This window comes from Nicotiana tabacum, chromosome 16 (genome assembly GCF_000715075.1).
Source record: "Nicotiana tabacum cultivar K326 chromosome 16, ASM71507v2, whole genome shotgun sequence".
Lineage (NCBI taxonomy): Eukaryota > Viridiplantae > Streptophyta > Magnoliopsida > Solanales > Solanaceae > Nicotiana > Nicotiana tabacum.
In genome coordinates this window covers 107,112,491-107,123,236 of record NC_134095.1, presented here as the reverse complement: position 1 = coordinate 107,123,236, position 10,746 = coordinate 107,112,491, and positions in this window count along the sequence as shown.

Genomic DNA, 10,746 nt, shown 5'->3' with positions numbered 1-10,746 from the left:
AAAGAAAAGGTTTGACCTCGATCGAACAACGACGGGGTGTTATTTCGATAAGTTCGAAATAACACCCTTCAAGGCCAAGGGCCTTCGCCATCAAAACGAAAAGGCTTGACCTCGAACGAACGATGACGGGCTGATATTTCGATAAGTTCGAAATAACACCCTTCAAGGCCAAGGGCCTTCGCCATCAAAAAAGAAAAGGTTCGACCTCGATCGAACGATGACGGGCTAATATTTCGATAAGTTCGAAATAACACCTTTCAAGGCCGAGGGCCTTCGCCATCAAAAAAAGAAAAGGTACGACCTCGATCGAACGACGACGAGCTGTTATTTCGATAAGTTAGAATTAACACCCTTCAAGGACAAGGGCCTTCGCCATCAAAAGAAAGAAAAGGTTCGACCTTGATCGAACGACGACGGGCCGTTATTCGATAAGTTCAAAATAACATCTTTCAAGGACAAAGGCCTTCGTCATAAAAAAAAGATAAGGTTCGACCTCGATCGAACGATGACGGGCTATTATTGCGATAAGTTCGAAATAACACCCTTCAAGGCCAAGGGCCCTCGCCATCAAAAAAGCAAAGGTTCGACTTCGATCGAGCGACGACGAGATGTTATTTCGATAAGTTTGAAATAACACCCTTTAAGGCCAAAGGCCATCGCTATCAAAAAAGAAAAGATTCAACCTCGATCAAACGATGACGGGCTGATATTTCGATAAGTTCAAAATAATACCCTTCAAGGCTAAGGGCATTCGCCATCAAAAAAATGAAAAGGTTCGACCTCGACCGAACGATGACAGGCCGTTATTTCGATAATTTCAAAATAACACCCTTCAAGGCCAAGGGCATTCGCCATCAAAAAAAAAGAAATGGTTCGACCTCGATCAAACAACGACGGACTGTTATTTCGATATGTTTAAAATAACACCCTTCAAGGCCAAGGGCCTTCGCCATCAAAAAAATAAAAAGTTTGGCCTCGATTGAACGACGACTGGCTGTTATTTCGATAAGTTCGAATAACACCCTTCAAGGCCAAGATCCCTCGCCATCAAAAAAGAAAAGGTTCAACCTCGATCGAATGACGATGGGCTGTTATTTCGATAAGTTCGAAATAACACCTTTCAAGGCCAAGGGCCTTCGCCATCAAAAAAAGGTTCAACCTCGATCGAACGACGACAGGCTGTTGTTTCGTTAAGTTCCAAATAACACCCTTCAAGGCCAAGGGCCCGCGCAATCAAAAAGAAAAGGTTCGACCTCGATCGAACGACGACGGGCTGTTATTTCGATAAGTTCAAAATAACACCTTTCAAGGCCAAGGGCCCCCGCCATCAAAAAAGAAAAGGTTCGACCTCGATCGAAAAACGACGGGATGTTATTTCGATAAGTTCAAAATAACACCCTTCAAGGCCAAGGGCCTTCTCCATCAAAAAAAGAAAGAAAAGGTTTGACCTCGATCGAACGACGACGGGGTGTTATTTCGATAAGTTCGAAATAACACCCTTCAAGGCCAAGGGCCTTCGCCATCAAAAAGAAAAGGCTTGACCTCGAACGAACGATGAAGGGCTGATATTTCGATAAGTTCAAAATAACAACCTTCAAGGCCAAGGGCCTTCGCAATCAAAAAAGAAAAGGTTCGACCTCGATCGAACGACGACGGGCTAATATTTTTATAAGTTCGAAATAACACTCTTCAAGACCGAGGGCCTTCGCCATCAAAAAAAGAAAAGGTACGACCTCGATCGAACGACGACGGGCTGTTATATCGATAAGCTCGAATTAACACCCTTCAAGGCCAAGGGTCTTCGCCATCAAAAAAAAAAGGTTCGACCTCTATCGAACGACGATGGGTCGTTATTCGATAAGTTCAAAATAACACCTTTCAAGGCCAAAGGCCTTCGTCATAAAAAAAAGATAAGGTTCGAATTCGATCGAATGATGACGGGCTATTATTTTGATAAGTTAGAAAAAACATCCTTCAAGGCCAAGGGCCCTCGCCATCAAAAAAGCAAAGGTTCGACCTCGATCGAGCGATGACGAGATGTTATTTCGATAAGTTTGAAATAACACCCTTTAAGGCCAAAGGCCATCGCTATCAAAAAAGAAAAGATTCAACCTCGATCAAACGATGACGGGCTGATATTTCGATAAGTTCAAAATAATACCCTTCAAGGCTAAGGGCATTCGCCATCAAAAAAATGAAAAGGTTCGACCTCGACCGAACGATGACAGGCCGTTATTTCGATAATTTCAAAATAACACCCTTCAAGGCCAAGGGCATTCGCCATCAAAAAAAAGAAATGGTTCGACCTCGATCAAACAACGACGGATTGTTATTTCGATAAGTTCAAAATAACACCCTTCAAGGTCAAGGGCCTTTGCCAACAAAAAAATAAAAGGTTCGGCCTCGATCGAACGACGACGGGCTGTTATTTCGATAAGTTCGAATAACACCCTTCAAGGCCAAGAGCCCTTGCCATCAAAAAAGAAAAGGTTCAACCTCGATCGAACGACGATGGGCTGTTATTTCGATAAGTTCGAAATAACACCTTTCAAGGCCAAGGGCCTTCGCCATAAAAAAAAGGTTCAACCTCGATCGAACGACGACGGGATGTTTTTTCGTTAAATTCCAAATAACACCCTTCAAGTCCAAGGGCCCGCGCCATAAAAAAGGAAAAGGTTCGACCTCGATCGAACGACGACGGGCTGTTATTTCGATAAGTTCAAAATAACACATTTCAAGGCCAAGGGCCCCCGCCATCAAAAAAGAAAAGGTTCGACCTCGATCGAAAGAAGACGGGATGTTATTTCGATAAGTTCAAAATAACACCCTTCAAGGCCAAGCGCCTTCTCCATCAAAAAAAGAAAGAAAAGGTTTGACCTCGATCGAACGACGACGGGATGTTATTTCGAAAAGTTCGAAATAACACCCTTAAAGGCCAAGGGCCTTCGCCATCAAAAAGAAAAAGCTTGACCTCGAACGAACGATGGCGGGCTGATATTTAGATAAGTTCGAAATAACACCCTTCAAGGCCAAGGTCCTTCGCAATCAAAAAAGAAAAGGTTCGACCTCGATCGAACGACGACGGGCTAATATTTTTATAAGTTCGAAATTACACCCTTCAAGGCCGAGGGCCTTCGCCATCAAAAAAAGAAAAGGTACGACCTCGATCGAACGACGACGGGCTGTTATATTGATAAGTTCGAATTAACACCCTTCAAGGCCAAGGGCCTTCGCCATCAAAAAAAAAGAAAAGGTTCGACCTCTATCGAATGACGATGGGCCGTTATTCGATAAGTTCAAAATAACACCTTTCAAGGCCAAAGGCCTTCGTCATAAAAAAAAGATAAGGTTCGACCTCGATCGAATGATGACAGGCTATTATTTTGATAGGTTAGAAATAACATCCTTCAAGGCCAAGGGCCCTCGCCATCAAAAAAGCAAAGGTTCGACCTCGATCGAGCGATGATGAGATGTTATTTCGATAAGTTTGAAATAACACCCTTTATGGCCAAGGGCCTTCGCCATCAAAAAAGAAAAGATTCGACCTCGATCAAACGATGACGGGCTGATATTTCGATAAGTTCTAAATAATACACTTCAAGGCTAAGGGCATTAGCCATCAAAAAAAAGTAAAGGTTCGACCTCGATCGAAAGATGACGGGTCGTTATTTCGATAAGTTCAAAATAACACCCTTCAAGGCCAAGGGCCTTCGCCATCAAAAAAAAATAAATGGTTCGACCTCGATCAAACAACGACGGACTGTTATTTCGATAAGTTCAAAATAACACCCTTCAAGGCCAAGGGCTTTCGCCATCAAAAAAATAAAAGGTTCGGCCTCGATCGAACGACGACGGGCTGTTATTTCGATAAGTTCGAATAACACCCTTCAAGGCCAAGAGCCCTTGCCATCAAAAAAGAAAAGGTTCAACCTCGATCGAACGACGATGGGCTGTTATTTCGATAAGTTCGAAATAACACCTTTCAAGGCCAAGGGCCTTCGCCATAAAAAAAAGGTTAAACCTCGATCGAACGACGACGGGCTGTTGCTTCGATAAGTTCGAAATAACACCCTTCAAGGCCAAGGGCCCTCGCCATCAAAAAAGAAAAGGTTCGACCTCGATCGAACGACGACGGGCTGTTATTTTGATAAGTTCAAAATAACACCTTTCAAGGCGAAGAACCGCCGCCATCGAAAAAGAAAAGGTTCGACCTCGATCGAACGACTACAGGATGTTATTTCGATAAGTTTGAAATAACACCCTTCAAGGCTAAGGGCCTTCGCCATCAAAAAAGAAAATGTTCGATCTCTATTGAACGACGATGGGCTGCTATTTCGATAAGTTCGAAATAACACCCTTCAAGGCCAAGGGCCTTCTCCATCAAAAAGAAAAGGCTTGATCTCGAACGAATGATGACGGGCTGATATTTCGATAAGTTCGAAATAACACCCTTCAAGGCCAAGGGCCTTCGCAATCAAAAAAGAAAAGTTTCGACCTCGATCGAACGACGACGGGCTAATATTTTGATAAGTTCGAAATAACACCCTTCAAGGCCGAGGGCCTTCGCCATCAAAAAAGAAAAGGTACAACCTCGATCGAACGACGACGGGCTGTTATTTCGATAAGTTCGAATTAACACCCTTCAAGGCCAAGGGCCTTCGCCATCAGAAAAAAGAAAAGGTTCGACCTCGATCGAACGACGACGGGCCGTTATTCGATAAGTTCAAAATAACACCTTTCAAGGCCAAAGGACTTCGTCATAAAAAAAAGATAAGGTTCGACCTCGATCGAATGATGACGGGCTATTATTTCGATAAGTTCGAAATTAGACCTTTGAAGGCCAAGGGCCCTCGCCATCAAAAAAGCAAAGGTTCATCCTCGATCGAGCGATGACGAGATGTTATTTCGATAAGTTTGAAATAACACCTTTCAAGGCCAAGGGCCTTCGCCATCAAAAAAGAAAAGGTTCGACCTCGATCAAACGATGACGGGCTAATAATTCGATAAGTTCGAAATAATACCCTTCAAGACTAAGGGCATTCGCCATCAAAAAAAAAAGAAAAGGTTCGACCTCGATCGAACGATGACGGGCCGTTATTTCGATAAGTTCAAAATAATACCCTTCAAGGCCAAGGGCCTTCGCCATCAAAAAAAATAAATGGTTCAACCTCGATCGAACAACGACGGACTGTTATTTCGATAAGTTCAAAATAACACCCTTCAAGGCCAAGGGCCTTCGCCATCAAAAAAATAATAGGTTCGGCCTCGATCGAACGACGACAGGCTGTTATTTCGATAAGTTCGAATAACACCCTTCAAGGCCAAGAGCCCTCACCATCAAAAAAGAAAAGGTTCAACCTCGATCGAACGATGATGGGCTGTTATTTCGATAAGTTCGAAATAACACCCTTCAAGGCCAAGGGCCTTCGCCATAAAAAAAAGGTTCAACCTCGATCGAACGACGATGGGCTGTTGTTTCAATAAGTTCGAAATAACACCTTTCAAGGCCAAGGGCCCTCGCCATCAAAAAAGAAAAGGTTCGACCTCAATCAAACGACGACGGGCTGTTATTTCGATAAGTTTAAAATAACACCTTTCAAGGCCAAGGGCCCCCGCCATCGAAAAAGAAAAGGTTCGACCTCGATCGAACAACGACGGGATGTCATTTTGATAAGTTTGAAATAACACCCTTCAAGGCCAAGGGTCTTCGCCATCAAAAAAGAAAAGGTTTGATTTCTATTGAACGACGATGGGCTGCTATTTCGATAAATTCAAAATAACACCCTTCAAAATCAGGACTCGTCAGAAGGGCCTCTATCTTGCACCAAAGCCATGAACAATTGGAATAAAATGTGAAGTACAAGGCAAATAGCGAATAAGAGAACTTTTATTTATGCAAAGTCACAGTACGGGCTACCACCACTTACATATGGCCTAGGCCAACCAATAAAAAAAGGGGGGAAGAATAAGAAATGAACAAGCGACAATTAACAAACGAAATAAAAATAAAAACAAAGGACAATATTCTTCATTCGGCATCATCACCGCCGTCATCATCACCACTATCATCGCCGTCTCGATGAGATCCACCATTATCATCATCCACACCCCCATTGGCTTTGGGCGTCGCCGCGTCGTATCCACAGTTAATGCGTGCCTCACGATTTTTGGCTCGCGCTTCTTCATAAGCAGCCTCGGCCATGGTGCCCGCTTCCCACAAACTCTTATATATGTCCCTCTGGGCTTCAGCATAAACCCAGAGCTAATGCATTTGGCGAGGAACAACACCGAAAGACGAATCAACATGGTCCTGTAATCGCTCATTTTCTGCCTCCAAGGCCGCGACCCGATCTCCCAGGATCGACGCCTCCTGATCAATTGTGCCAATGCGCTCCTCGAACCTCGCCTCCATAAGGGTAGTTGTCGCTCTCTCTGATTCCTGTTCATATTGGAGTACGCGGATGGTATCCTCCAAGGCCACTGCCCTCACCAAAGCCTCAGACCAAGCCCTCTCGATGTTCTCCAAGCCAGCGACTTTGCTCTCCATCGAGGTCAACTTTATCATCCACTCTGTGCTCATCGCCTCGACCTTGACCAAGTTCTGGTCCATCTCCAACTGCATTGACCTCAACTTTCCCTGCAAATGCTCAAACTCCGTCGCGATCCCCTTACCCAACTCGAGCTCCTCATCCTTGATATAGAGTTGCTCCATGAGTTCGCTCTTACTGCAGATTGTCTGCATCAATTCCTGGTCTCTTTTCTCCAACTCCTCACCAAGATCGTGATTACGGGGACCTGTCCTCAGCCACTCATGCATCTCGCGACATCTGTCACGGTAGCGACGGTATTTCTCCAGCATCTTCAGAAAAATCCTTGTCCGGATATTAGCCCTGCGAATGCTTTCCACTTCCACTATGTATATCTAGAAATCATAAAGACGGGGTTAAACTAGTGCTTTCGAAAAAGGGGAAAGCATAAAGCGAAAGCAAAACACAACGTACCCTTAAGCCCATGACGACCACCTCATCCCTCAACTCAGCGTCAGGTACATCTCGAAGGGACTCATTCTCAGCTTCTGAGCATAACAGGCTAAATTGCGGTACCAGATCCTCTCCTTCCGCCAGGAGGTCAATGCCTAAAGGAATTTGAAGAACACAGGCTGAGCCCCCCGCATTGACCACCGAATGAGTAAGGCCCTCCTCGAACATCCTAACATCATCGGGGTCTAGGTCTGACTTAGACTCATACTAGTTAACCACCACGCCTTTTCCCCTTTCGGCTACTAAAGGAGGGCCACGACCTACTGTGGAAGATGAGGGAACATTCAAAGTCACAATAGCGGTGCCAGAGGTCTAGTTCTCTATCACGACAAGATGTTGATCATCAGTAACAGAAGGAACTTCTGATTGAGCCAAGATGGCAGTGGGAGTTTCTGACTGCTGATCATGGGCACCGACAACTTCAATGGCCTGTTCTGCCTCTATGGAGGGAGCCACAATAACATCCTCTACAGGGCCCATCAGGGGAGAATCGTCCAGGTAAATCACTGTTGGGGGTGCCGCCTCAAACTCTACTCTCTGTCTCTTCGACGGTGCCTTCTCCTCTCCAGTAGACGGTGACTCATTCATGGGACGAACGACATTGGTCGGGACCTCGTCCTGAGAAGCATCCCTCGCTGGAGTAACCAAGGCAGCGGATTCGACGAAAGCAACCCTCGATGAAGGTCGTGCAGTAGGTACTGCGATATGGCAAGCAGATGCGGTCGGCTGGAGAAAAGCTAGTTGAGGTGCCCTTACTCTCCGCACCCTCCCTAACAACGACGAACAACGCTTGAGAAGCTAAACAAAAACGGAGAGAAGAGAAAAGGACGATACATAAAGGCGTCGTCTCACTTGTGAGGGGCTTGCGTCCGAACCTCTCATGAAAGGCTGACCATGTGCGAATTCCCACTGTATGGGGAAGAATGGCCTCCACCCATTCGCGAATCCCTTTGACAGGCAGCGGGGGTAATCTCTCAGCTACAAAGACGAGTCAGTTTGGTACTCAAGGAAAATGATAAAGCATTTCACTGAATAAAGGGGCAAACTTACGTGCGAAGTTCCATCTCTTAGGGAATCCCGTTGGGTCCGCCACAATATGTTTGGTCCGCACATAAAAGTAGTTCTCATAGAAACGACGGTTGGTCCTCTCGTCCATTTTCACCACCAGACTCCTCGACCTACCTAGGACGCATGTGGATCATCGAGCCACAGATCAATTGAGGAGTAAAGATGCTGAGCATATAGCCCAAGGTGACTTCACGACCAGCAAGCTCCGCATACTTGAGTAGCATAAGGAACAACTTGTACAAATACGACGAGAGCTGGGCAGGGCACACTCCGTAGCAGCAAAAATCCACCACCAACATGGGAAAAGGAAGTGTGTACCCTATAATGAAGGGGTAAGCATAGAACACGCAGTACCCAGGACGGTTAAAGTGAACTCTGTCGTCCCCCTCCACCGGCCGTATCTCGACGTAATTGGAGATTCCCTACCTTTCCCTCAACTCTACGATTCCCCTTTCCCTCAAAATGGAAGCGACGGATTCCGGTTCCGCTCCACCACCAAAACTAAAGTCAGTTGTCTTCCTCCCGGGGCGAGGCAGGGTCTCAACCACCGAGGGAACCTCCTCATCCTCTGCCAAATCCGCCCCTCTGTTGACTTGAACAGAACTCTCTGGTACCGGATTAGCGGCAAGAAGATTGTCGCGAGAAGAGTCATCGGTCATTTTTTTAGCAAAGAGTGCGCCGAAAGAAATAATAAGAAGGAGATGAAAGATTTCAGTGAGCAAGGAGGTGAGCAGAAATTCAAGGTGTCAGAAAAAGCTATATCTGAAGAACTCACTCAAACAAAAGATGAAGTGAATCAATCAAATGAGAAGTTCCCTCTATTTATAAGAGACATAAATTCCCCGAAGCACGAAATCCAAGAGTCCCCATTTGAATCTAATAAGGAACGAAACGTTTCAGTTTCCCAAAAATGTATGTCATAATGGTTTTAACCACGAACTGGCGCTTCAGGTACCAATCAATGTTTCGGTTCTGAATTTGCCGCAACGGTCCGCGAGGACTGAGAGAACCCCACCATTTCGTTAAAAATCCCCGGAACGCAACTAAGGAACGAAAAGTCACGGGCCAGATTTCTCTCACTACTAGAAATCCAGAAAAAAGTGACCAAAATTTAGCGACCAAAATTGGTCTGTGGGAAAAAGCGACCAAAGTTGGTCGCTAAACTAGCGAAAATAATAAAATAAATAAAAGAAACAAAATAGCGACCAAGGTTGGTCGCTACTTGGTTGCTATATTAGTCAAAATGTTGACTGGACTGGTCAGACTTTCTTGGTCAAACATTTACTGAGATTAGTGACCAATGTTGGTCGCTAAAGTGGGACCCACCTACAAAATTTTAATAATTATATTATTATTTTTAAAAAATTTGGTCGCTACTTAAAGGGTAGGCAGATACCGACCAACTTTGGTCGCTTAAATGGGGCCCAGTTATACAATTTTAATAATTATATTATTAATTTAAATATTATATGAAATATAATTAAATCTGATTTAAATATAGCGACCAACTTTGGTCGCTAAACTAAATTCTTGAATAAATGGCGACCAAAGTTGGTCTCTATTCAGGTCAACAATGGTCAAAATTAAAAATCACTTTTGTATTTACTATCTAAATAATATAAATATAAGTCGTTAATACTTTTGTAATACAAGGGATGAATAGTACTACGAATCGTGCGTGTCTCTCTCTCTTTCTATATATATATATATATGTTTATATATATAATATATACTTACGCTATATTATGCACTGAGTATAAGTCTATTAGGTAATATTATATCGAATATAGCTTACATATATAATATATATATATACTTACGCTATACTATGCACTAAGTATAAGTGTATTAGGTAATACTGTATCGAATATAGCTTATATATATATAATATATATACTTACGCTATACTATGCACTAAGTATAAGTGTATTAGGTAATACTGTATCGAATATAGCTTATATATATATATATATATACTTACGCTATACTATGCACTAAGTATAAGTGTATTAGGTAATACTGTATCGAATATAGCTTATATATATAATATATATATATACTTACGCTATACTATGCACTAAGTATAAGTGTATTAGGTAATACTGTATCGAATATAGCTTATATATATATATATATATATATATATATATATATATATATATATATATACTTACGCTATACTATGCACTAAGTATAAGTGTATTAGGTAATACTGTATCGAATATAGCTTATATATATATATATATATATATATATAATATACTTACGCTATACTATGCACTAAGTATAAGTGTATTAGGTAGTATTATATCGAATATAGCTTATATATATATATATATATATATATATATATATATATATATATATATATATACTTACGCTATACTATGCACTGAGTATAAGTGTATTAGGTCATACTGTATCGAATATAGCTTATATATATAATATATATATACTTACGCTATACTATGCACTGCGTATAAGTGTATTAGGTCATACTGTATCGAATATAGCTTATATATATAATATATATACTTACGCTATACTATGCACTAAGTATAAGTGTATTAGGTAATACTGTATCGAATATAGCTTATATATATACTATATATACTTACGTTATACTATGCACTAAATA